The 27,752-nt window shown below is 38.2% G+C and overlaps 1 protein-coding gene across 3 annotated transcripts in view; it reads right to left on the bottom strand.

Moving 5' to 3' along the window:
• Window positions 1–27,752, bottom strand: part of sipa1l3 (signal-induced proliferation-associated 1 like 3) — a 91,304-nt gene that overhangs the window by 55,953 nt on the left and 7,599 nt on the right. Inside the window, exon 2 of one of the 3 annotated variants that reach the window (XM_077194516.1) lies at window positions 14,011–14,176. The exons of the other annotated variants lie outside the window; for them this stretch is intronic. The gene's annotated coding sequence lies outside the window, so the exon portion shown is untranslated. The remainder of the gene's footprint in view (window positions 1–14,010; window positions 14,177–27,752) is intronic. 3 annotated transcript variants of the gene reach the window in all.

Genomic DNA, 27,752 nt, shown 5'->3' on the forward strand with positions numbered 1-27,752 from the left:
TACATTCAGCTCTAACATTGTTTTTCCAACGTCTCCAACGTTCGTAACACAAAAGTTCAAAAGAAAGCAATTACAGCAGTTTGCTAAAAAAAAAATCGTATAAATCTAATTAGTTAAAATATGAGGTCCATAACTAGACAAAACCAGCGCCAACAGACAAAGGTCAGTCAAGCTTCAATAAATAAGGAATCAAGATAAACTTTTGAAGGTAAGGTTAAAATGTATTATTTGAACTCTGAAGATACAGCTGGAGAAAGATAAAACCTAATGAAGTCAGAATTAAAGGGATAGTTCTCCAGAAAATGTCATTCATGTCGTTCCAAACCCGTAAGACTTTTGTTCATCTTCAGAACACAAATGAAGGTCTTTTTGATGAAATCTGAGAGCTTTCTATCTCTCCATAAACAGCCATGCAACGAGCTCAAACGCGCTGTGTAACATGAGATGAACCTCACTGGTTCTCACATGTCACGCGAACAAGATTGAGCTTCTGTTTACCACAACTGTTGTGTGTTGATGAATGTTTATATGTGAAGAAAAGCCTAAAATCAATCATATAAAGCGATCGAGTCTCTTTAGAAAATTTGGACTAAACCACTCAATTCATATGGATTAGTTTTACGATGTCTTTATGAACTTTTTGAAGCGTCAAAGTTGTAGTTGTGTAGCTGTCAGTGGAGGGACAGAAAGCTCTCAGATTTCATCAAAAAGATCTTCATTTGTGTTCTGAAGATGAACGAACGTCTTACAGGTTTGGAACGTGAGTGTTGACCAAAAATGAAAATGCTGTCATCAATTAATCTCTTTAAGTGATAAATAAGAATCTCTCCACTTACACAAACAAATAAAAAACAGTTTCATCACAGTCGCTCTCTCATAGTGAGAGTTTGTGGCTTTTAAAATCAGCTTGTGAATTCAGACTCATTCCACCACGATTGAGGAGAAAAACAATAAATAAGGGAGAAGAAAATAAGAATGTGTTCGAGAATATTTTTGTGGAACTCACTCACTCAAAAAAGTACAAGTTCAGAAAGTTTATTCTCTTCATTTTTCCCAAATTCTGTTTGAGGAGGACCCTTGCCGGTGACCAACATCAGAAGCACAGAATAAGAGACTACAATATGTGGCTCTGTTCAGAATATCATCCTACTCGTCACACTATTACAGGAGCAGATAGTATATGAATATTGTGCACAGCATGCAAAGTTTCAAGCGAAATACCCACATGACCCATATTTTCCAAAATGTGCAGCATACAACAGAGCACAAAATCCCACAATGTAATGCACTTGACTTGACATTTCCAGTGAGACAAATGAACCAGAAGTTTTACGAGTCGTGATTTTCAATGTCATCTAGGGCTGCACAATTAATCGAATTTCTAATTGCGATTACGATTACGGATGCCACGATTACGTAATCGTTCAAAGCCGTGATTACAAAAGAAAATCCACTCTGCGTGTGTGTGTTTAGAGCATAAATATGTTATGAGAGGCGAATCACGACTACTTCAGAAAACCCAGCACAATATGACATACCAGGCAGTGACGTAAGTGTACGCTGAAATAAAAAGACTTTCACCTCAGAAAAACGGACTTTACTGTCCTGTCCCGTTATACTGTGCTCGTAGCGCGCACTCTTCAATTGCACGCGCAAATGCGGCGGCGCGCGCTGTGTATCGCTTCACTGTATAAAGTGCAAAAGAAACTACGAGCATGCAAAGTCGTTACAATGTAAATTAGTATGTCACGAAATAAAAGTAAAACACCAATAAATCACGTGTTAGCTGAGAAGGATTTGCACGCAGGTATGATTTTCATTCTATTCACCAGGAGCTGTTTCATTAACAGTTCTTGTTAGTATATTGTGTATTCACCATGGTAACTGTCATTTCCATAACCCCAAAATGCCACTTTATTTTCACTTTGTGTTATTTTTTATATTTTTAAATGACTGTGGTGGCTCATATCAACATTGTATTAACAAAAACTAGTTTGGGACTGCTATATTTAATTGCTTTCGCATAGTCCTAATGTTTTTCTAGTCTTTACTATGAGTCATACAATTTATGTGTATGTTAAAGGGTTAGTTCACCCAAAAATGAAAATTAAGTCATTAATTACTCACCCCCATGCTGTACCAACCCCGTAAGACCTTCGTTCATAACACAAATGAAGATATTTTTGATTAAATCTGAGAGGTGGATCACTGCTACATAGGCTGCCTAAGGGAATGAAACTTGACGGCCCAGAAAGTCATTAAAGAACATGTTTATATATCCCATGTGCCTACAGTGGCTCAACTATAAATTTATCAAGCGACGAGACTACTTTTTGTGTGGGGAAAAAAACAAAAATAACGACTTTATTCGACTATTCCTTTTCTTCCTTGTGGGCCTGAGACGAGAGTTCAAGAGATTTCCACGACGCATGCGCGAGAACTGAGAAGAGGACGTTCTTCTTCTAATACTTCTTGTTCAGTTCTCGCGCATGCGTCGTGGAAATCTCTTGAACTCTCGTCTCAGGCCCACAATGAAGAAAAGGACAGTACTTGTGTGTGTGTTAACAATTTTTGTGTAAACATGTATTATAATATACCTATATATATTCAATGTAAATTGTGATAATCGTAATTAATAATCGCAATTACAATTTCAAGGGAATAATCGGCAATTATGATTTGTCATAATTGTGCAGCTCTAATGTCATCCTTGACTCATTATTTGCCAATAGTTAAGCCATTATTACATGAAAATTTATTTTTATTTCCAAGATGATAACCAAGCCAATGTGATGATGTCATGTAACAGTGGACAGGAAAAATTATGCTGAAAATCCAGCTTTGCATCTCAGGAATAAATTACATTTTAAAATGTATAGAAAACAGTTATTTTAAATATATAACAGTCTGTATTTTTAGGCTACTACTGAAAAGGATCAAGAATATATAAAAAATATATTAAAATCTATTTTAGGAATAGCTAATACTACTAAAGCACTAAAATAGTCCATACTACCGGTTCAAATCTCCCAATTTTTAATGAACCCTTAATCTTCATCTTCTTTGCATGCGCTCTGCTAAACACACACAGGCACACAAACAACCCAATATAACTGCTCCTCTTTTAGTCATTTTATCAGTGTACATGGAGTCTCACTTGCCCCAATATCTAACCAAAGTCAACACGCTTACAGGAAGAAAAATTGATACACGACCCCCAAGCATTTCTTCCATTTATAATATATAACAAGCATCTAGTGTAGTGGTCTTCATATGGTGTAATAACTTAAGCATAGGTGTTGCAGTATTGGGTGAGCGCACAGGCGTGGCGCTGCATGGCGATCGGTAACACAACCGAACGGGCCGCTATAATCACCGACAGTGGCTGAATTATTCATGCGCGGGGCTCCTCCCGGCCGGTGTGTGTTTGTGTTGTAATCCCATTCCCAACCCTCTTGAGTGTATCCCCACTCTCCTGCACGCCACATTCCTCACGCCTGTGCCTGGATGCATAACGCTTGCACTCACAATAAAATACCAGCATGCACATATTTCCCCAGCCTAAACACACATTCTTAAAAAGAGACATTTGTCTGGTAAGTGAATGATGTGGTCTGAGGTGATGTCAAGCTAAATGTTACACCCCACCCACAAACCCGTACAACTCTCAACATGTCTGTTTACAGGAAACCAAAGACCAAATTCAAAATTGTAATGTTGATTACTGATCACGATTGTTGACATTTGAGAATTTTATTTTTCACCAACATGCAAAAATCAAGATGATTCCAACTCATACGAATGGTTTATTTAACACATTTACTAATTGTAGTTTCCTGATTTATAATATTATCATATAAATGAACACTCCAGCATTATAAAAACTAGTCAAATTGAAAAAACAAAAAGTAAATTCCCAAACCGTAATTCCAATAATTCCAAATTACGTTAATGTTTTTCTATTAAAACAACAGCAAAAAATACTTTATATTGTCACACAGCAAGTGCATTTATTCTGCAACCAAAAATCGCAAACAATATGGTTGAAAATTGTTGAAAAAAAGAGGGATTTTTATTCTTAATTTTTTTAACTAAAGTGGTGTCATCTTTTTACGTCAACAAGATTGCGTGTTGATGTAGTCAGCTAGTGTTTAAGTCATGGGGGATAAAACAAATTTTCATTAATGAAATGAACATACTGTATAAATCACAAAGGACCAATATTTTAGTTGTTCCGCAGCATTAAGTGCACATCCACGGGGACAAATGTGAGAGCGAGGCGTTCATCATTGAGCAGACAGCAGTTAACTTCAACAGCGTGCATTTACGGGGCTCCGCATCCCTTTGAGATATGTTGTAATCTAACTCCCCCTCAATCTCTATTCCTTCCCTGAGCCAGATGGACAGAGTAGGAAAAAGGGGAGCTGTAAGCCCACTGGGTGGCCTTGGCTGAAGCTGTTAGCAGTTTGCTGGTTTGCTGTTAGCACTGTAATGAACTGCAACTCCTGCAAACAATTAAAGCCGAGGGGAGAGGTACTGGAAACCAGAACCAACTGTCTGCTGCCCCGGCCAACGCTACAGAGTTCACCAAATATCCCACTAATTTCCAACCTGTCATCTTGAAAGTACCGTAAGCAAGTTTTTATTCAGAGAAAGCATAAAGCCATAGGCTTTAGTAAGAGCATTAGATGCTGTATTTCATACTGTTGTGCACCTGGATGTCAATCATCTAGCTGAGCTGACCAAAAAAAGCTTTTCCACAAATGTACTTTTATTCAAATAGCTGAATGAATACACAATCATTCAAGCGTCCCTCACAGTCTTGTTTCTATTTGTAACAAATTAAAATTACAACTACACTGATACATACAAATGCAACAGTCTGTCCAATAAAAACAATCTGTCCAAAATAGTGTACATGAATCCAAGCACGTGTGTTGAAAACAGAATACTAAACATGTCTGGAGGATGTACTATTAGCAGAAGATATAAGGTTTAAAAATACAAAAAAAAATGAATGTGAGCACCAAATCAGCATACAAGCGTAAAAGTTTCTTTAAAGTTGTAAATAAAACAAAGATTATTGGAGTATGTTTTATAAGAAAATGTTTTATTCAGAATTTCATGTTTAATTCAATGTGTAACTAGCCATTTCTTTGTAATTATTTTCGAAATTTACAAGCAATTATTTCAAAGTAAAACACTGAAGCCTGGAGTAATGATTACTGATGTGCCTGAAACTGAATACTATGTTTCGGGAAGGAAATGACGCATTCTACAGAGCCCATAAAGGGACATGGTGATGGGAAAAAAATAAGATGGGAGGAAAAAATATTTCAATGCTTTTGCGTTCTTTCACAATTATATAGTTGATTATATTGTATATAATTTGCAGATACATCTGTGATTGGCTACAAAGAGCAATGCTTCAAAAACACGAGTCATAATCCAGTGTGAATAAAAGAGTTCATGGTCAGGGGAGACAAAATGTCAAAAAAAAAAAAAAAGTAGAAACAACTTGTGCATTTCTTAGTCCCTCACCTGTCCACACATGCTCAAAATTCTTGGGTGCATTTATTTTTTGAAGCCTCACAAAAACAAACAATGAATGCAAACAGGCAGAATCCCAGCTGAGCATCTGAGCTCTTAACGCCACAGAAACACTGAAATGCGAACGCAGACCACCACTGTGCTGTTTTCAGCATTTCCGGCCTAAATGTGGGAAGGTAAGAGCTTTTACGGTAGTGCTTTGTTGTGTTAATCTAGGGTGCATTATTGCACTTCTGCTTGACATCCTGCCTGTGGAGTTCAGCTACGTCATCTCCTATCCTCTGGACCAGGTTTCTTGTGGCTCTCTTTGAGGTTTGGTCGAGGCTGGAGCAATGAGTCCAGATGGCAACCGATCTGTGGGCTCTGCCCTTACCGAGCGGTCCAGGCCCACACCAGCTGCACAGACGGGCACAGGGTGGGGTCCTCGCCACACTCTCGAGGGGGCCAAGAGTCTTGCAGCACATCCAGGGGGTTATGTGCAACAAACTTGCGTATTCTGTCAAACAGGTCGCTTAACTTCAGGTTCAGGTCTTTTGTATGCGCTTAGTTAAATATTGAGCCGTTAAATAAGGAGTGAGCAAAGATGAGCATGACCAATCTCCCGCACATAGATATTTAAAACTAATTCAAAATATTGAAAACAGTATCTAAATAATAGTAAAATAATAAATCCGATGGCCATATTTTGTTAAATATGTACAGTTTCTTAACGCCTGTGATAATGTTAGATATGGTTATTACAGGCTTGTGAAGTCAATAACTGTTTGACAGGGGCGCTCTATTGATTGTTACAGATCTGACAACTCATGCACACAATAGTGATATATCAACAAACTAAGCATCAGCCGTAACTAGACACAAATGTGAGGGAGAGCTACCCATGGAAAATTGAACACAATTAAAATGCATTTACAGTTCAGTTTAAAGGGATAGATCAGCCAAAAAAAATTATGTAATTTACTCCGGTTCCAAACCAATTTGACTTATTCTTCTGTGGATCACAAAAGGAGACATTTTGAATATCTATCTGGTTGTTCTTTTCCATGCGGTTACAATGAATGAGGACTGAAGCATTTAAGTTTAAAATATTACAAAAGCAGTCTTCTAAAGTCATACGAAGCTTTGAGTGAGAAAAAGACCAACATTTACAATATTCTTGGAAAACACTGCGTCCTTTCTGAAGCTTCTTGTTCATCGCAATTGCATGGGGGGCTCTTCAAAATGTTTGGGCGATATCATAGGGATGAGGATAATGATCATTTCTGGGTGAACGATTCCTTTAATACATTTAATTTTCTTCATGTAATAGGAAGAAAAATGGAGGCAAAAGAAGCTGATTTTCCATCTGATTTCTATGCTAAATTCATCTGTGGTTAATTATAAATCTCGGCAGATTATTCAGACATTTTGCCCTGGTGGTGGAGGAGAGAGAGGAAGGATGAGGAGGGTGAGAGAGAGCTGCAGAGCGAGTTGTTTGACCCGGTTTCTATAGTGCTGAGCTGTAAAGCAACGTGACAGAGCCTCGGCTCAGACAGAACGTACCCAGCCTTCAGCGAGCCAAGCAAGAGTGAAGCATATGCACACACAAACATGCCAGACCACTTCAAATGCAGTGCTGCCATTACAGTTCAGATGAAATGAGATTAAAAAAACACAGCACTACATTAGCTCTCTTAATCACGGCTAAAGTATAGTCTAGCACGTACTATAAAGAATGGTAGCATTATGCTAGCATAAAATATGATTTAACACATGGAAATGGAAATGCACTGTAATGCAGGTGTAGAAACATTATGACAAAATGTGTATTAAAACTACTGTTCAAAAGTTTGACGTTGGTAAGATTTTTTAATGTTTTGAAAAAAAAAAAACCTTTATGCTCACCATGATCAAAAACAATATTGTGATATTGTGTAACATCCTTACAATCAGTGTTGGGCAGTAACGCGTTACTAGTAACGCATTACTGTAACGCAGTTACTTTTGACAGTAACTCATACTGTAACGCATTACTTTTTAAATAAATTAACTCCGTTACCGTTACCATATGGTGCGTTGTCCGTTACTTTTTTAAATGAATTAATTTTGGCTGAAGTGTAGCCTACAGCCTAACCTGTTTGCAGCAGGGACGCATTGTAGGATTGGTGGTAGGATTGCTTGCCACCTGTCCCTTAAAATACTGAATTGTCCCGTATTTACAAGTAAAATGATGCGTCCCGTATCAAATCAATAAGGGAAGCGATTTGTGGGGAAGGGAAGGCCCACACATAGCCTAAGGATTTACTATACTAATAGCAAATAGCCTATAAAGAAATCAATTTCACAATAATGTTACATTATGATTAGAATCAAATTAATTTTGTCCATTTTCTAAGCTTAGAAAAATGCACATTTATACGGGCTGAATTGTATAGGCATAAAATATTGTTTAGTAATTCTGTGAATTACACTGCGCAAACCAAAGTAATACTACCCACCGGATAAAGAAGGGTTGGCTCTCAGTCTCCACAGAACAAAATATTTATTTTATTTTATTTTTAGTGTTCGCATTTATGAGGAAGAAACAATGTTACGGACGTGACAGTTCTCCGTACGTGAGCGCTCTGAAAGCGGCACTAAAATATGCTTTAAAACTTTCACAGAGACATCAAACAGAAAGCACAAAACCTTTCTTTAAAGTGAATTTCATTTTGTATTAATTGTATCTTAATTTTAATCAATGTTTCATTAACCAATTGCCTGGATTTAATAAATAAGAAGTAAATATAGCAGACGATAGATAATCACGAAACGGAGGCGTCAGCCCGTGAACTGGAGCTCGTCTCATAAATTAACCGAAACTCAGCGTATAAGGTAACCTACTTGCCTCACAGACATGTCTACTTTTAAACAGAACAATTCAAAACAAAAGAAAACAGACTACAGACTGCTCTCTGCTTATGTAATCTGTATGAAATGTGCATTTCTCTCTGGCGCGTTCACTACTGCGAAGATCGCGAGTCAGCATAGCGAGTCACCTCAGAAATCCTTGTGATATATTCAGTTTGTGCTGGTCTGACTTAAATAAAATAGTGTTTAAAAATTACTTTCTGTTTAAGTCGGTTTTGTGTTTGTGTAGACCATAACGCATAAAAGAACATTAATGGGAACATTAAATAATGTAATTTTAAAGTAACTAAAAAGTTACTTTTAACAGTAATGCATTACTTTTTGGTGTAAGTAATCAACAAAGTAATTGAGTTACTTTTTGAATGAAGTAACTAGTAACTGTAACTAGTTACTATATATACTAGCACAACACTGGTTACAATTTAAAATAAGTTTTCTATGTATATTTATTTTATAAATATTAAATACATATTCAGCTCAATCAGCTATATAAAATGTAATTTGTCCTGTGGTTTTCAGGAGAAACATTTCTCTAGAAACATTTCTTATCAAATGAAAACAGTAATTCAAAATTCTTTGATGAACAGAAAGTTCAAAAGAACAGCATTTGTTTGAAACAGAAATCTTGCATAACATTATAAATGTCTTTACGGTCCCCTACTAACTTTAAACCTTTTGAACGGTAGTGTATTATTATTATTATTCACATAACCAAGTGATAATTGAATTGTGCCAAAATACAGTACTATTGGACATTCAGATTTTTTGATTCTGAACATGTTGAACAAAACAATATGGATGGAGATGCTCTATATATCTATTGGTCAATTTGATCATATCTGTTAACATTATTGTTAATTATTAGATTGTTAAAATCAGAAGAGACCTGTAGTTGCAGAACTACAGCTGTTTTGTTTTGATAAATGAGCATTTTTATATATATAAACTCTCACACACAAGCACTTTATTACTGTGGCTAAGAAATAAGAAAATCATGGAATTCCCCGCAGTAACTACAAAACTCCCGCCATGAGTGAGCGATGGGGGGAAAAAAAGAGAGATAGAAAGAGAGAATATAGGGGACATTACAGAACAAGGGCTGAGTCAGCTGCTGTCCGGTTAAACTTACAGGTCTGTTTCAAATCCCATCAGGGAAACCGTCAACATGTTTTGCAGCCAGGAAACAATCAATGGAGGTGAACACAGTTCCCAATTCTCTCTCATCCCGTCTTTTGCTTTCACAGAAGCTCACAAAACACAAGTACACAAACACATGCACACAAAAACACAAGTACACAAACACATGCACACAAAGACACAAGTAGAGACACTTGTTGGTAAGAAAAGGGCAGGCGGAAGGGGATTAGTCGACTAAGCTACTAAATCTGGCAAGCGCCCAATACTAAATGGGTTAAAGTACACCCTCTACCTCCTAATCTCACACACACACACACACACCTAAAGCTGTGCCATGCTAAAGCAGGCCTGCCTCTGCATCAAAGGGCTCTTTATAAGGCGGCTGGGGTCAGAAACATCACGGCGTAAGGGAACCACACACAAACCCACACATGCTCGCTCACTTCCTTGATCCCAGGTGTTGTGGTTTTTACTAGGCAGCTGATACGGTTCCTCTTCCCCTCTCTTTTGTTTTCTCTCAGTCTCTGCCTAAACAAGAGCCTATAATCAACAACGATTCGTTTATAATTAAAACGTTAAATATTAACGAGGCGAAGCTATAAAAATGACTTTAAAAAGCATACCAGTAAATACCGGGTATATTCGGTGTCCGCGGATAGACGCTCTTTTCAAACACTCTCGTTCGGGTTTGATTGAGCGCTCTTTGAGTGTCAGAGCTTTCTATTACAGCTTGTTTTTACGATCATTGCAGCCAATCACAGACAGATCTGGATGGACTACTGAAATTATGGGACCATGATAACCCTACCAGTACACACCATTATCTCTCACATGATCAAAACTGTTTAGACTAAATAATTATAGAAATCCGTTGCAATAGTGGTGTTTAAGTGTCAGCACGATGCAAACAAGACTTCCAGCATAGTCGCTGTTATTGCGGAACGAGATGAAAAACTGGAAATGTTGCATTAGTGTACTGTGACATGCTCATGACACAGTGAGGTGCTGAACTCATGAGGTAACATCATCTGTGGCATTACTGTATCACACATCTATGCATATCCTGCAGCAAGCACTTTTTTTGCTTTTCAACTCAATGGATTTCAGTCAGACATGCAAAAATAAAATTTTGCTGTCTATCTGAACAAACTTATTTCAAATTTCTTTCAAAAGACAGTACTCAAACAGTAGTGTACAGTATTATTCAGAGTTAAAATTTAAGCTAAATACAGTTGAAAATATGGTAACACTTTACAATAAGGTTTCATTTGTTAACATTAGCTAACTACATTAGTTAACACAAACTAATAATGAAAAAAACTTCTACAGCATTTATTATTGTTAGTTAATGTTAATTTCATTACATTTACTAATGCATTGTTAAAATCTAAATTTCTAAAATCTAACATTAGTTAATGCACTATGAAACTAACATGAACATTTTATTAACTAGCATTATCTTTAAAGGTTAATAAGTGCTGTAAAGAAATATATATAAATTAGTCAAATATACATATATACTGTCATATATATATATATATATATATATATATATGTCAAATCAATTAATCACATCTAACAAAAGTTTTTGTTTATATAATGTGTGTATTATATTTTGATATTTATATGCATTTGTGCGTGAATATGTACACACTATACAATCATATACATATAAATATACATACATAACTGGGTGGTGTGCGTGTGTACACACACACAAACAGTATCTCACAAAAGTGACTACACCCCTCACATTTCAGTAAACATTTTAGTACATCTTCTCAAGGGACAATAGAAATGAAACGGATGTAGAGTAGTCAATGTGCTGCTTGTATAGCAGTATATATTTACTGTCCTCTGAAAATAACTCAACACACAGCCATTATTGTCAAAATAGCGGGCAACAAAAGTGAGTACACCCTAAGTGAACATGTCAAAACTGTGTCCAAAGTGTCAATATTTTGTGTGAGCACCATTGTTATCTAGCACTGCCTTGATCCTCCTAGGCATGAAATTCACCAGAGCTGCACAGGTTGTTGCTGGGATCCTCCTCCACTCCTCCATAAGGACATGAAATTTTCAAATTATTAGTTCAAATCTTCATTATTAGAGGGAGCTGCTGGCTGTTAGTCACATGGCACTTCTCCACCTGTGGAGCCCCACAGGTGCTCAATAGGGTTCAGGCCTGGAGACATACTGGGCCACTCCATCACCTTCTCCTTCAGCTTCCTCAGCGACGCAGTTGTCATCTTGGCGGTGTGTTCTGGGTCATTATCATGCCGTTCGGGCAAGTTTCTGAAGGGAGGACATCATGCTCTGCTTCAGAATGTCACAGTACATGTTGGAATCCATGTTTCCCTCAATGAAGCTCCCCAGTACCAGCAGCACTCATGCAGCCCCAACAAGTTTATCTTAGTCTTTATCTGAGCCAACCAAGTTTATCTTAGTCTCATCAGACCACAGGACATAGTTCCAGTAATTCATGCTCTTGGACAGGTTGCTTTCAGCAAACCGTTTGCGGGCTTTCTTGTGAGCCAGCTTCAGAAGAGGCTTCCTTCTGAGACGACGGCCATGCAAACCGACTTGTTGCAGTGTTCGGTGTATGGTCTGAGCACTGACAAGCTGACCTTCCGCTTCTGCAACCTCTAAAGCAATGCTGGCACGATCATGCGTCTGTTTTTTGAAGCCATCATCTGCATCTGACGCACAGCACAAGGACTCAACTTCTTTGATTGACACTTACGAGGCCTGTTACGAGTGGAACCCATCTTGGAAAACCTCCGTATGACCCTTGCCACTTTACTGTAACTCAGTTTCAGGGTGCTACCAATCTTCTAGCCTAGGTCAACTTTGTGGAGAGAAACAATTCTAATTCTGAAATCCTTTGTGAGTTCTTTGCCATGAGCTGCCATGTTGAACATCAAGGTGATCGCGTTGAAAATAAAGGCGTTAGTCTAGCGTTAGAAGCTCATTTAAAACATTGCAGCGCCTCATTTAAGAAAATGACAGCTCCGAAGAGACTCCGCTTTAGTTTGAGGTAACGTTAGTGCTAACAATAATAAAGAAAGATGAGGATCATCATCACCTTATCTGTTACCACTGAAATGTAGATGTAATGTATTTCTACAGTATTACTACTGTATTTAAGCACTGTATCACACAAGTTGCAACTTACTGTGTCATTCTTTTTGGTGAAATGGTCCCACACACTACGTTTCTTTGCACGCTTCATCCTGTCGTCTGCCCTGGCTCTAACCTCCAGTGTTTTAGCCTGTAGCCTTTACTTTTCGCAAACCTTGTGAGCGCGCAAACCCAAACGCTCTGACCTCGCGCCAAATGTTTTTTATTGGTTAGTACAAACAGGCGAGTTATGAAAAATTGAGTGTAAGGGATTTGTTCACTTCACACAAAAATATCTTGGAATGAGATGGCTAACTGTAATAGTGTTTAGTCCACTGTCTATAATAGCCTAATTTAGAGATCACTTTTTTTTTAACCGACTACCGACAACTTTGATCGGTTAATGTTGATACGGTCAACCATCGGTCAAACGGTCATCGGTTAGCATCCCTAGTTGCAAGCTATTTTGACAATAATGGTTGTATGTCGAGTTATTCTCAGAGGACAGTAAATATATACAAGCAGCACATTGACGACTCTAAAATCTATCCAAGTTTCATTTCTATAGTATTGTGCCTTGAGAAGAAACACTAAAATGTTATATATATATATATATATATATATATATATATATATACACACATTATATAAACAAACAAAGACTATTAATCGCGACTCACACAAACACACACACATATATATTAATTAATTAGCTCACGAAATGTGAGTTGCCTTCCTCACCAGGAAAAGAGCTAGCCTAGACCTGAATGCTTACTGACCAGGACATGAAGACTGAAGGTCAAGTTCACCCTCAAGCACATCCTGATCTATCCCAACAGAACTGATTACTACAAAAACTCAGATTAACAAGGAGATGTGATACTTGACACTTTGTCATGTCACACCAAGTTAGTACACAGTGTGAAGCCAGACGACTCTACTGAGGCGCAAGGGCCAGTCCAGAGAGTGAGCTTTCAATGCTTTTCAAATCTTCTCAGGGTATTTGAGACTCTGTGTGGACACAATCAACACTGCACATTAGTATGTGTGTCAAACTAAAGAGCAAGGCTAAAACAAATACTTCAGCTAATGCTTCATAAACAGTTGAATTGCTTCTGGCTGAGGTCTACGGCCCACACTTCTCACGCCGCACAGCAGTAACATGAGGACAGGGTTATACTGTCAGCTGCAAGGCAACACGTTAAAAACAGCCTGAGCGGGGCAGGTAGAGCGACCGTGAAGCAAACTGAGGACTGATTGTGTCTGAAGCAGCACAGCACCTGAAACTGACTGTGAATAGTGTGGCTGTTTGACCTGCAATGGCTGAAAGAAAAGACCCTGGTGTCGCTCCTTTCCCCCGGACCCAGCGTGACGTAACAGGTGTTTTGTAGAAGACGTGAATGGACTCTGGGACGTTCAGCCTTCTCAACAAAAGCAGTACTGACTGATAGGCATAAAAGCACAAGGTGTGGCTGCGTATCTGTGTGAGAGAGAGAAAAGGGGAAAACACACAAAAGCAGACAGAGAGTTAGTTTTGAAGGAGGAGAAAAGAAAGAGCTAACAAAAAGTATCATGGTACTACTGTGGTTTTAGTGCCATGCTATTCTTTCAAGTACCTTGTAGAACCATTAAAAATATTAATATACAAGTATGCTACTCTTCAAAAGTTTGGGTTAAGTACGTTTTTATGAAGTAAATCATTTTATTCTGCAAGGATGCATTAAATTGATGGGGGTGAAAATCTTAGCAACCCCAAATGTTTGAACGGTAGTGTATGCAAAGGCTTAGGCTTGAAATAAGCAGCACTAAAAAAAAGCTAATTTAGATTTAGCTGGTTTATATTCTTAGGAAGAAAGATGCACCCAGACAGAGTGTTTTATGACAACCAAAGTGCCTTGACACTGAACATTTGAAGACTAAACACGGCCATCAGTGAGTGCTGTGGAGTATTGAAAACATATGGAGGAAACTCCGTCAGAGAAGCAGTTTGTGTTTCTCAAAGCCTGTTCGTTTTGAGTTACTGTCTTCCCATTTACCCTCCAGAATAGAGCTTTGTGACTTTAGAATCCACCTGGGACACACACACACACACACACACACACACACACACACACACACACACACACTTTCTTCTGCTTCTCCCTTACTGTTCCTCTGTTGTTTGGTTTTCTGATTATAGCCTCCAAAAATATTATAGAAATTTTGAAAACTTTGATATAATAGTACTATTAATGTCGAAAAAAGTTGTCCTACTTAATATGTTTTTGTGGAAACTGTAATTAGTTTTTTCAGGATTCTTTGATGAATAGCATTTATTCATCAAAAGAACAGTGTTTTTTTTAAACAGAATACAGAAGTAAGAAAAATATGTTACTTGTTTTGATCAATTTAATGTGCCCTTGCTCAATAAACATTTATTTCTTCAAAAAAAAAAAAAAAAAATTCAGACTGACCCCAAACTTTTTAACAGTACAGTAAATGCATGTAAAGCACCCACAGTAAGGCGTGTCAGTAAAATGACAGTTCACAAAGCAGTAGGACTTTCTTCCAGAGAACACAAAAGAACACAGGTGTGCAAAATTAGCTCTTTTCCAATACAATAAAAATAAATAGGAACTGGGGCTGTCAAGCTGCAAATAAGAAGCACTATAAATCAACATAAAACAGTTCATGTGATTTTAAGTGCTCTGAAGACACTTAAGATTTTTGTGAGGAACAAGACAAAATAATATAAACCTTATTCTCCTGAAATCTTCTCCTTCATAACTCTTAAATTTAATTAGTTTCTCACATTCAAAATAAATGTCATCAAACAACACTGGTTCATGTGTTTCTTGTCACTAATGTCAACCCTGCCGATCATTTTGCTGTGCTATATTTAATTACTTTCTGCTAAATATCTTTACAACAAGAGTGAGTAAAATGGCATGCGAGCACGTTTGCATTTTTGAGTCAACTAATTAATACAGCATTCTGAGCAGCATTTTTAAGTGCATTCCAGTGTTGTTATTGTAAACTAAAACTAGAATTATTAGCCTACATTTAAAAACAAAGCTGAAATAAAATAGAACAAAGATTAAATTAAAACAAATTAAAGATGTTGCCTTGACAACTACCTGACTTTACTTCACTTTAGGGTGAAGTACTAAATTAAAAACAAAATTAAAGGAGCTTTTCAAAAAAAACTAATAAGAATGACAAAAGCACAAACTATATATATATATATTACTTTAACACTGGTACTGGTATGCAATGTCAAATGTCTGTTCACCAGGTCATACATATTGTAAAATGCAACTGAAACTTGTTCTTCTGCCAAAGTCATGTCCAAAATAGTTTAGCATCTCAAGTCCAGTCTGCAATCTGAAACTGATAAAAGCCTCAATGCTCGACAGGGAACAAGGGTGTTTTGACAATAGCTGCCATTATGTAATACACACTGAAGTGTTAATAGTGTCTCTTGAATTGAAGACGATGAGGTCATAAAGTTTCTTGTCAGGAGTTTCAGTGATAAAACAGGCCTTATCGCCATTAAACTGTTGCTCTAATGTGCGTTTTCATAGTGTGTGTGTGTGTGTGTGTGCTGAAAGATCACATCTGAGCAAGTGTAGCGTCACGTCCAATAGATCTCGTCAATGAGTGACAGTAAAGAAGTGCTTTGATTCCATACTTTATTCTGTAAAGATACAACAGATGGTGCGAATGGATTGAGGAGGAATAAAGGCATAAAAAGGGAACGCGGAAAGACGTGTCTAAATACTCCCCATAGGGCTAGGAACATTCCTGCAGGATTGAAACGTGGGAACGGGTTGAAAGGCGCACCCCTGCATGAGCGTGACCGCGTGTATGTTTATACTGCTGATCTGTGCAGGAATTCATTCGGCTCCACGCATAGTTCAGCCCACTTTACATTCCCGTCATCATTCAAAGCGTGTGGACAGGGGAGGAGAAGTGACGAAGGCTCATCCTCGTCGACTGCTGGAGAATGAAACACGGCCGATGTCTGTGGTCAAAGCCTCGCTCTCTCACGCAGGATAATTTACAACCCCAACCTCGTTCATGAGAAAGAGGCTGTTCTGTTTTAGAAAACCCCTTTCAATCTCTCACAAGTCCTTTGAATGGCTACGAGACAATCTAGCCTCTCGGGGGAATTTCTTTATGTTAGTGTGACCAAAATGTGTAACTATGTCAGACTGATAAAATCAACACAGGAAGAGAAAGAGATGCACTGAAAGCAGACTAGCTGAGGTAATGGTCGTATGAAAGGCATGACATCGCTACATGAACCTGAATCAGGATGCACAAAAACCACACAGAGGTGCACCTAACCCTTTCATCCACATGCTTTTGGATCTTAACTCCCTTTTCTCTCTTTCACTCTCTGTGGGTCCAGCCATCTCTCATCCCTAATCAGGCGATCTCTCCCTCTCCCACGATGATAAGAGCTCCACTGTTCTTCAGAGAAAACAGGCCATTTCCCTCGCTGTCTCCAGCGGTGTGTAGTGTAACTCTCCTGAGATCCAGGAACACAACAATCAACACCCTACTGTCATTACTCTTCATTTTCAGTGTGTGTGTGGGTGTGTGTGTGTGTGTGTGAGTCAGATACCAAAGATGAGTAGCTTTAGGGTGTATTCACACCTGCCTTGTTTGGTTCGATTGAATCGAACTCTAGTTCGTTTACCCCCTTGGTGCGGACCTTTTGGGCAGGTGTGAATACAGCAATCGAACTCGGGTGCGGACCAAACAACCGAACCGAGACCTAGCTGAAGAGGTGGTCTCGGTACGGTTCCAAACGAACTCTGGTACGGTTCGTTTACGGTGTGAACATGAACCGACCCACTTGCATGAAAGCACTGCGCCTTTGAGTTAACAGGCTTCCTTAGTCGGAGTTGCGTTATGGGAAAGTGATCTGTTGTAGCCTACTAATTTCCATTCCGGCGCGCTGTCTGGCCACACGATACTGTTGCGCGTCTTTCTGCGCGTCGTGTGTGCATCATTGGAATGGAATGAATTAATGAATGAGTGACAGGGTTCTCAAGTGTCACGCATTGAGCGGGACAGTCACTCATTTCGGTCTTTTGTCACGCTCTCCCGCCACACATTGTATTTCTCACGCTGAAAAACTATTTGTAATATATTTAATATGCCGCAGCGCCCAAAACGTTGGCCGCGCCGCTCTCACTGTGGAACCGGTAGGAATCAAGCGCGTCTCCTCTGGTGTTGTTAGTCAATCAGAAAATAGCACTATTGTATCTGGGTAAGATTTAACGCAATAACCAATGACACCGCGTCGGCACGACACACGTGTGGTTTTGTTTACAAATTTTGGTTCACTTGCAAAAAGAGCAGTGTGAGAGCGAACCGTACCAAAAAAAAAAAAAACACAAAGCCACAGCATTTAAAATATGCTCACAATGACCTTAATATTTGGAGATGCATTATGTGTCACATCATTTTTGCAACTGTATGCAGTACAATAGCATCAAGACTTTTTTTCTAAAGGCCGGGACACACTAAGCTGATGGTTGGACGTCGGTAGGAATGTTTTTTTGGCTCTAGTGGGGCGCTGTCTGTTTCTTTTGGGCAGATTCAGCATGTTGAATCAGCATCGGAGAGAGAGTACTCAGATTGGCTGTTCAACTTAGCAAATAAGTCAGTGCACGAGAATAAATTCGAAAGTGATGCAAGCGAGCAAAGAAGTCAAGACGGAACTGACAGAAGGGTGTTAATTTACATCATCTTTCCTGAGCATTCGAACGCACAAATATTTTCATAATAACATGAGCTGACTGGAATGAAAAAAAGAGATGAGCGTGATTGATATTTAAAATGGTAAGGAAACACTGCTTTGTTTACGGTGTGTATATCTGTAGTCCTAGTTTCGGTTTCCCTTTTTGAATGATGAAGATAGACTATTGATACCTGCTGATATAGACAGATATTTACTTCCACGAAGGCACAGAACACACATGCTAGTTGACAGTAGGGCTTTAACTCCGAACTTCGTTATTCAAATAGAATTCGAATATTTAAAAAAATAATGATATTCGAACGAATAGGGCTAGGTAAAAATTAGGGCTGAAACGATTCCTCGAGTTACTCGATTACAAAAATTCCTCGGGGCAAAAACTCTGCCTCGAAGCCTCGTTAAATTCCTATGACGCGCACTATAGGCGCGGCGCAGGGATTAGATTGTTTCACATGGACCGTTTATTCACACGGACCTGGTCAGGAAGCATATATTTTGAATTGAGTTGGCGCGATGGCGGAGAATAAATATGTAAATAAACGGAAGAAATTGTCTAAAGTGTGGGATCATTACACACTTAATTCACTTAATACACTTAACTCGCTGAAACAAGGTAACGTAGTCTAAGCCTATTGATGTTCGCTGATTTTAATCCCATACTGTATTTGTAGCGATGTCGTCGTGATGCGTTTTGACTAGATATGATTTTTAGCTTTTGGCGCTTTTCCATTACCAGTACCAGCTCGACTCGACTCGGCTTGGCTCGCCTCGCTTTTCGTTTCGTTTTCCATTGCAGAAAGTATCGCCACAAATAGTACCCGGTCGTCATAGCGACGCCTTTCGTTCCTCGTTGCCCCATCAAGCTCTCGCTGGATCCTCTCTTCGGCAACCAAACAAAGGAATGTCTGCACCTCCTCGTTTGACCACGGCGTATTCTTCCGAGTTGCCATAATAATAGTAGTAAGTTTAGTAACTATCTCTGGCTAAACTATTTAAAAAAGGCGGGGTTATTCTGGATACTCCATCTGGCGCGTGCAATGATGACGCAGTGAATAGTGACGATTCTCTCTGACCAATCAGCAGTCGGCATTGTTTTCACGTCACATTTTAGTATCGCCTTAGCTCGCCTCAGCTCGCTTAGAACCTCGCCAGAGGTGGTACGAAAAAAAGTACCCGAAAGCAGGTACAGGTACAACTTTTACACAGTGGAAAACCAAAAAAAAGGCGAGTCGAGTCGAGCCGAGGCGAGCTGGTACTGTGTAGTGGAAAAGCGCCATTTGATGACATTTTTAAGTAGTAAACGTAACTATCACGTTCAATTGCAAGAGAGTATAGCCTAAAAAACGAACCCCTTTCACACACACACACACACACACACACGCCAGTCAGACCAATTGCAGCAATGCATCACATATGCTTAAACTTTTATGTAGCCACGCAACAATAATTTCAGCATGCATTCACTGTAACTTACACACCGGGACGTGATGGAGGAACAAATATGGTATTGCAGTCTTTGCGAGACCTTGTTTGCATTTCACGTCTGCCAAATAGTTACAGAAAACAACAAAAAATTAAAGTCCCCAGCCTGTTGGTTTTTAATAAAGATTCGCAGTACTAATTTTTCAGTTAAAACGCACGGAACAAAAAGTGCGTCAGCTTTTACTGCGTGTTCAACAAGTCACGTTACAGCTCTTCTTCAGCGTTAAACTACCAGAATACACAAATATGCTTAGATGCTTAGAGTGGTTATATTATAACATCTTAAAGGAAAATTCACATATGAGATAGCTTTATAACTTGCATACTATATAACTTATAGTATATAACTTATAACAGCTTTAACTGAAATAGACACAAGTTTAATATAACTATTCTGTTAACAAAACACACACACAAAAAAATATCCGATTACTCGATTAATGATCGATTAAGTGCTAGATTAATCGATTACAAAAAGAATCGATAGCTGCAGCCCAAGTAAAAATATCAATTCATCAATGCATTGCAATTATTTTTTTCTCAATTCAATATCGATTCATCAAATCCTATGAATCGATTCAGCCCACCGGCGGCGCTGTGGGCAACACTCTAGTGAGAGCGTTCAGCGTTGTACAAGACGCGCTTGACCAAAACAGCAAGATGACGGACAGTAGCTGCACTCCGTTCAAGCCTGCACCACCAACCAGGGACGTCCACCAACCGGGGACGTCGTTAGGCCTATTTTAGGGGGGCTGAAGCTACCCCATAATGTTCCTAAGCCCCCCTAAATGATAATAAGAACAACAATAAGTCTCCGGGAGTCTCCCGCATATTGATAGCGGCTCCCTGATGTAGCTACGCAAATTAGTTCAAATCTCCCGAAATCTAGAGCTCGCCAGCTCCAAACCGCGGAGTGCGCGCACGACAGAGAGGAAGAGTCCTGCCGTGTGTGCAAATGTGCGCACGTGTGCCTCACGAAGCGCATTTTTTTTATGAGTATGCACATTTTGTGTTTCTGTTTACATTTCTTTTATAACTTGAATGTATTGGAAGAAAGAAATATACTTTCTATTACAGTTACACGCACTCTAGAGGTGTGTTAATAAAGCACCTGTTTGTTACAGTTGTGGTTTGTATTCAACACATGTACAATATTGTACATTTTGTTATGCTAAATAAACCATGACAGGAAACATGCTGGGGTCAATTTGTTCTTAAACATTGGTAATACTGCACACATTATTTAAAAATATACTCAGGTACTTAATTACTTGTGTATTTACTAATTATTGAATCGATATCGAAGCTAATAAATCAATATCGAATCGAAGCCTCAAGAATCGAAATCGAATCGAATTGTGAAATTCCTAACAATACCCAGCCCTACGAACGAATATTAGGCAGGCTTTAATATTCGAACCTGTTATGGGCATTATTTTTTGTAAATGTGTTTGCTTGTAACCGTTGTTTTCAATTTAGATTCCGAGGCTTTTTCACGCTTGGTGAAGTTGTGAATCACGAGCTCATTAGCAAAGGCAATTATTGGTCATCTGGGCTCCTGTAGGTGACGTTAGTGTTCTGGTTAGCGCAGCGCCTATTTTGTATATCAAAACAATGGCCACGCCAACGCCTACAACAACAACGTGTGGCGCTACTTAATTTTACCAGGTATTCGTTCACTTTTAACATCCTTCTGTGAACGGTAAGCCCCGGCTTCTTTAATCATTTTGACAACGATGAGCTAATGTTAGACCGCTGAACTTTTAGTTAACATGAAAACAAACAGAGCGGTGCGTAATGGAGTGCATCAGAGCAGCATCAAGAATATCAAATACATTGCCAGGAATCTCTTATTTGCATCTTAAGCTTATTGCCAATAATAATAACAGGTTTGCGAAAAGTGTAGAACTCGGTGACGGTGAGCTCGCGCAAAACACATCTTCAGCACAGGAACTCATTTAAACGCATCTGATTGGCCGAAGCGTTCAACAGACATGTCTGTGATTGGCTACAATGCTAAACGCTGCAAAAGCACGTTGCAAGTACCTTTAATGCAGAGGTAAAAATATAAATAAAACCGTAATAGCCTATGCACTTTTCATGATTATGTAAGTTAATCGCGGCAGCTGTAATCTTATTCACATTTGTTTTTCTGATTAATTGTTTTGCTCTATGAGAACGACAAGGTAAATAAATATTCGGGGCTTTACTTAAAACATTCGGGGATTAAGCCCCCTTAGCCCTAGCGCCGCGGCATTTAATGGTCAAAATATTAATAATTAATATTCTAATATATTTGAATATTAATAAACAAACGAACTTTGAATATGATTTTTGGGAAAAAGTCAAAGCCCTAGTTGACACTCGCCTTTAGTCCTTTTGGTGTGTTCAAGCGCAAGTTCTTTGACATCGGCTTGGCGTGTCCTGGGCTAAACCAGCAGTGAGCAACAGGACATTTTGTCTATAGATTGTAGGTATGGGCATTTTTCAAAAATATTGTATTCGAATATTCAGGTTCATAAAAATCGAATATTCGTTTACTTCAATGTCGTTTAACGAGAAATGTTATTTTTTAAGTTTTTGTCACCATTTCTGAACAAGCTTACATTAGGCAATATACACAACAAGCTTACTACACATCTTAAGGTTTTCTTTTAGTTAAAAACATTTAACAATATGTGTAAACCAAAAATATAAAAGAACAAAAGAATTTAAGCTCAAGCAGCGCAAACGGAAAAAAATGCTAATAAAGCAGACTGCGCAGTTATCGTACAGAACGTACATGCACTCGAGTCAGCATTATCGTGTTTATATTGTTTCACGTTCATGTTGATAAAAACAATATCCACATGCTCGAGTGAGAAAACGCACTGCGTTGACAGATGTTGCAGAGACACAGTGTGTCCCACAGTCTCCCTCAATGAAACTTAAAGGAATCATACTTCTCAAAATCATTTTGCTACTGGAAGATATCATCTCGGATCACGATTCCCTCGGGGTAACGCTGCACTGACCTGCAGTCATTAACCTAGCTTAATGCAGTGATAGACAGCTGCTTCCTCGGGCGACTGGTGTTTGGATTTCATGCGAGTTCTCATTGTGGTGGAGATATGACAACTCAAGTTTCATTAATAGTTGATTAAAAGTAATTCCATTTTGTAATATCATTTTCATCTAAGTAATTCCAAACTTCGCGAGGCAGACGATGACATTATGTGATCAAATACAATCTACTTGTTAAACACGCTCCTCAGCGCCACCCATGTCATTTATTTATAACTGTGGGGGGAAAAAAAGTAAAATTTAAATAGTATTTTATTTTTCAAATAATAATTACAGTATTTGAAAATTTGAATATTTGTGCACATCCCTAATAGATTGATTTTTAATCATATGACGTCCACAGTAAAATCTCGCTGAAACACAGAAAGCTGCCTTTAATTTCATTCATTTTTCCAATGGAGAGTAGTACAAGAGCTGTTCCAAAATCTAAATATTTGTGTATGACAATTTTTTGGTATTTCCAATTTTTTAAGCTTCCGGTGCATTCAAATATTTTTACTTTTGAGGCTAGTCCGATACGACCGCCAGACCGGATGTGTATTCTAAACAAAACAGAGCGTTATCTAATATGAATTTGATTAAACTTGAATTAAATAACATCTCAATTGTAGCAACAGAATAAAATTATTTTCTCAGAAGTAAAAATACTACAATCCAATAAAATATGTTTGACAGACAATGAGAACCCGCCACAAGGGGCGATATTCAACAGTGTCTTACAAATGTCGAAGATATTAAACATTACACAGGACCAGGACAGGTTTAACCCGTATGTCACACCTGACAGGTCTAGTGTTCTATATCCCAAAGGTACAGTTACAACTGAAAATTATTTCAACTTGTCATTGTTTTTGTAAAACAAATATTGCACAAAACATCTGTACAATAATGCTCTTATAATAGCAGGCTAACAGGTGTGTGAATGTGTACAGACTGTGGGAACAGTTGGCCCCAAGTAAACAATGCTTTACAAATAATCACCTTCAATCCCTTCCTGGTATCCTCATGTGGATAATCGAAAGCAAAAGTAACTAACTGAGAGCAGAACTTGAAATTCAGGCAATCAAATTGTGTGGAAATCTGCAGGCATTCCTTGTGGGTCTTCTTATAGATGATCTGTGACACAGTCTGCAGTGCACGCAATTGACTTTTCCAACTCTCTGCCCTTTTACCAAATCTGATTTTGTAATGGATAAAGGCATGCGATGAAAACTAACTAAATGGCATTCTGAGATTGACTCCATGCTGAACTCAATTAAGATTAAAACAATGACTCTACAGTTGTTGGACTTCGGCTGTGGGGAATTACAATAGCACTGGCACACGTGAACGCACATTCACGACTTCCTCTCTAATGAAATTCCAGCCTGTAACAGAGGCAAGAAAACCAGGCCCTTGGTGCTTTTGGCACAAGCGTCAGTATTAACCCCAAGCCTGGCACTCCTGTACATTGGAGACAATCTGCAGTATTGTCTGAGCCACAACCCGAGTTCTGATAGAAGGAGGGCAGCTCTGCACTGCAGAAACGCCTCGCCCGTGAGCAGTCATTTATAAGGGTTGCACGAGGCAAGGCACCGTTCAGTACGCCAACATTACATCTTTGAAGTGGTCCTGGAACCAGCTTTGTTCTTAGCTCAGTATGAGTTATCCTTGTCAAATTTTCGAAATGCTCACCCACAGGCCATAATTCAGTTTGTACGGTCACTGTGGGCATAAATTCTTTGAATTTAAGGTACTTATAAACAGGTAAATCTCTCCACCATGGGTCACAACACAAGTACGTTTACATGCTACAGTTAACTGTCTGTCAAAGTATACATGAGCCAAAGTGGAATTGAAAATATGAAGGATTAAACACACCAAGCGCACAACGTCATCGTATAATCATATTACGACAATCATATTATCTATGTCCATGTCTGTGAGTCTGACTTTGAACTGTTATGATTTCAGACTAAAGACTAAAGTGTTTGCATGAAATGTTATATAGAGGACTTTTTTTTTAACTTATTTTTGCATTCATGTATCAGAAAAGTTGACAGTAAAGTACTAACAGTAAGGTCAGTCAGTAAGATTTTTTTTTAATTAATACTTTTATTCTGCAAAGATGCATTAATTGATCGAAAATGACAGTAAAGACAATTATAATGTTACAAAATACATCTATTTCAAAGAAATGCTGTTGTTTTTAACTTTCTAATCATCAAAGACATTAAGCAACTGTTGTCAACATTGATAGTAAGGAGAAATGTTATCAAAATCAGCATATTAGAATGACCACTGAAGGATCATGTGACACTGAATACTGGAGTTATGATGCTGTAAATTCAGCTTTGCATTACAGGAATAAATTACATTTTTTTTTAAACTTTTGTTTAAATTATAATAATATTTTAATATTACTGTCATTCTTATCAAATGCAGTCTTGGTATGCATAAGACGATAGATGGTTGTGTATTAAGTCATACAAGAAATATTATAAGGCATAAAATATTCTGAAAGAAATATTCTGACATTACATTTTTTTTTTAAATAGTAATAATAAAAATAAATTATATATTATATATATATATATATATATATATTATATATATATATATATATATATAGCTACAGATAGACATTTATCATAATATAGCCAGTGGAAAAGTTGGCAAAAGAAAAAATCCTTCAACACTGAACCTTGACACGGTCATCATCAATTCTTTGGATGCAAGCCCAAACACTAAATCAGAGGATAATGATACAGGATGGACTTATCAAGAGATCATTAGAATATCTTACCACGATTTAACCAATTAGAGAGCAGTAACCCAATATAATACCATACAATACCGCTATAAAGTGGTTAAAAAAAGGAAGGTATTGCAGACCGAAGATGGAGTAAATGCAGGAATGTGTGTAGGCTACTGAGTGTAGGCATATGCGTGTGGGCGTGTGCAGACTACACAGAGCGGGAAAAGTGCGGCCCTCAAGCTCTGACCACATCAGGGCTCTCAAAGGAGGCAAGTGAGAGCTTTCTGAGATAGAAATATTCAGAACACAAGCTTTTAAAGAAGCTCAAAATCATCTCACTATTTTGAAACTAAACCCTGGACACTTGTAGGGTACAGTACACACAACAAACCATATGGTAAAAAAATGCCTTTCAGTGGTTCAGGGATTTTCCTGGGTCAAAAATGTTCTGCGGACGAACACAAACACACACAGTACAAAGTTCCCTACCCATGTGAACTGTGAGCCCAGTAGTACTGACAATAAATGCCAAAGAAACAGTTTATAATATTCACTTTTACTATTTAACACATAAATAATCATTGTCAGGACAGATCATAAAACAAAGTGCCTATAGCCATATTTTTAGATTTAAAAATATGTAAATTTAAATGTAAAAGGACACTAACACATTACATTGAAAAAGTGCCAGGTCTCTTATTGTTGCATTTACACTCAAGGACTTAATGCCCAGATCATTTGACATACAGTATCAGATTGTTTTGTTCAATCCATTGCTATGGTTATCACTGTCAGATTCAACTGGGCATTTAAATACGGTTGTCAATCCAGAAACTTTGCCATGTGTAGTTTGCAGCATGAAACAAACACATTTAATTGGCCAATCGTGAGCTTAGAATTATATGGTTCTACCTCCACTTTTGGTCAAAATTGAGTTTTTGACAATCTTATCCATTAGGTGTTTATTAATGCCTGTGTGGTGTTATTTTTGTAAAAAATAATATTTTGTTAGTAGTTATTAATAAAATAAAAAGGTTCCATCTCACAACACAGCAGGGATTTAAAAACTTTGATGCTCAATATCTCAGAATTTCCGCTAACGGAGATAGAACTGTATAATTCTAAGCTCACGCATTGTATTCACAACTTCAACAGATGTGTCTGTGATTGGCTACAAAGCTCAATGCTGCAAAAAACAATTATAAATAGTAGGGGTGGCACAATCCGCCTTTTTTGCCTCCGATACGATTCCGATACCTGGGACTCAGTATTGGCCGATACCGAGTACCGATCCGATACTAAAATAATAATTAAAAAACATTGCCAAATTACCTAATATACTGTATCTGTATGCCTCACTGTGGGGAAGAGACTGTGATTATTCTTTTGTTAAAGGCATCAAAGCTTGACTTAAACATTTTCCTTACTTTGTAAAACAATATACAGACAAAATATATACTATATATAATTAAAAGACATTTTTAATGAAGCAGCAACATATGATAGATTGGACAGAACAACTAAGGCTATCAATAAACTGCCATTGCGCAAAAGTATTGTAATATGAAAGGCTCCAATTCAGAGCGGCACGAAACACTTCTGCGCATCCCGTGCGAAGAATGATGCGCTTGAAGCAACATGGAGTCACGGCGCGCAGCACTTCACATTGAAAAGTTCAAAGCACAAAAGTAAGATATACATATATTTATTTATTTATTCATGAGTTGGAGCCTTTACCAGTTTTAAATTTCAGTTAATGTGCGTGTGAAGAACAATTATATCGCTCTCTACTCCAGTGTTGTGATCTAACAGACACCCGGTAGAAAGTAACGTGAAACTCCAGCAAGTTAAAGTCCTTTTATGCAAACCATAGACCTTTATCTGCAGATCTACAGTATAATAATAGGAACATTGACTCATCTTCAACTCAATGAGAGAGAGTTTCATGGTGTTGACTGTCGTATCCGAGCGCGACGCGCTGTTTGAATGCTGAATGGAGAATGACTGACAGCTGCAGCGGAG

This window comes from Siphateles boraxobius, unplaced genomic scaffold (genome assembly GCF_051911475.1).
Source record: "Siphateles boraxobius isolate OS27281-9 unplaced genomic scaffold, OSU_SipBor_1 32, whole genome shotgun sequence".
NCBI lineage: Eukaryota > Metazoa > Chordata > Actinopteri > Cypriniformes > Leuciscidae > Siphateles > Siphateles boraxobius.